The following is a 1056-nucleotide window of genomic DNA, read 5'->3' as shown; positions in this document are numbered from 1 at the left end:
GGCCAAGAGCACCTGCTGAGAGGGGATTCAAAACATCCTTTAAAAGCCCTGATATTTAGGATATCCCTCACAAACTGCCTGCCCAGCTGGGGGAGGAGGCAGCTGTGGCTACACTTGGGCTGGCCCCAGCACAGGCCAGAGGGGTCAGGGCAGGCCCATGGAGCCAGGACACTTCTGTCCAGGTTGGCCTGGCCAAGAGGCAGAGCAGAAAAGACTTCTCAAAAAACCACCTTGGAGTTCTGGGACTGGGATGTCAAGGGCAGGCGCCGCTGCTGTCCTTCCTCTGCCTCAGGTGTTCAGAGCAGCCCAGGTAACACAGCACACCTGCCTTTGGACTCTGTCTTGAATTTTTCCTTCCTTCTGAAGCCACAGTTTTAAGCTCCAGCTTCAAAGAGCAAGTGAGTGTGCTGGAGAAACACAGAACCATGGAATCATGGAGCCACTGAGGTTGGAAAATCCCTCCCAGCCCATGGAGTCCCAGCTGTGGCCCATCCCCACCTTGTCCCCAGCCCAGAGCACTCAGTGCCACCTCCAGCCCTTCCTGGGACACCTCCAGGGATGGGCACTGCAAACCTCCCTGGGCAGTTCCAATCCCTGAGCTCCCTTTCCATGGGGAAATTCCTGCTGCTGTCCACCCTGAGCCTCCCCTGGCCCAGCCTGAGGCCATTCCCTCTCCTCCTGTCCCTGTTCCCTGGCAGCAGAGCCCGACCCCCCGGCTGTCCCCTCCTGCCAGGGACTTGTGCAGAGCCAGAAGGGCCCCCTGAGCCTCCTTTTCTCCAGGCTGAGCCCCTTTCCAGCTCCCTCAGCCCCTCCTGGGGCTCCAGCCCCTTCCCAGCTCCGTTCCCTGCCCTGGACACGCTCCAGCCCCTCCAGGGCTCTCTGGCCAGAGCTGGACACAGCCCTCAGGGGCTTCAGCAGGGCCAGAACAGGGAAAAACATCCAGAAACACAAACCATGAGAGAGCTGCCTCCAACCTCCAGCCCTGAAGCTGGCACCAAGCTGACAGCAAAAATCAGGAGTTTCCTGGACTAGAGAAAACAAACCAGGAGTCTGTAC

This window comes from Poecile atricapillus, chromosome 13, assembly GCF_030490865.1.
Source record: "Poecile atricapillus isolate bPoeAtr1 chromosome 13, bPoeAtr1.hap1, whole genome shotgun sequence".
NCBI lineage: Eukaryota > Metazoa > Chordata > Aves > Passeriformes > Paridae > Poecile > Poecile atricapillus.
The sequence above is the reverse complement of the archived record's forward strand: the minus strand, read 5'-3'. Positions refer to the sequence as shown.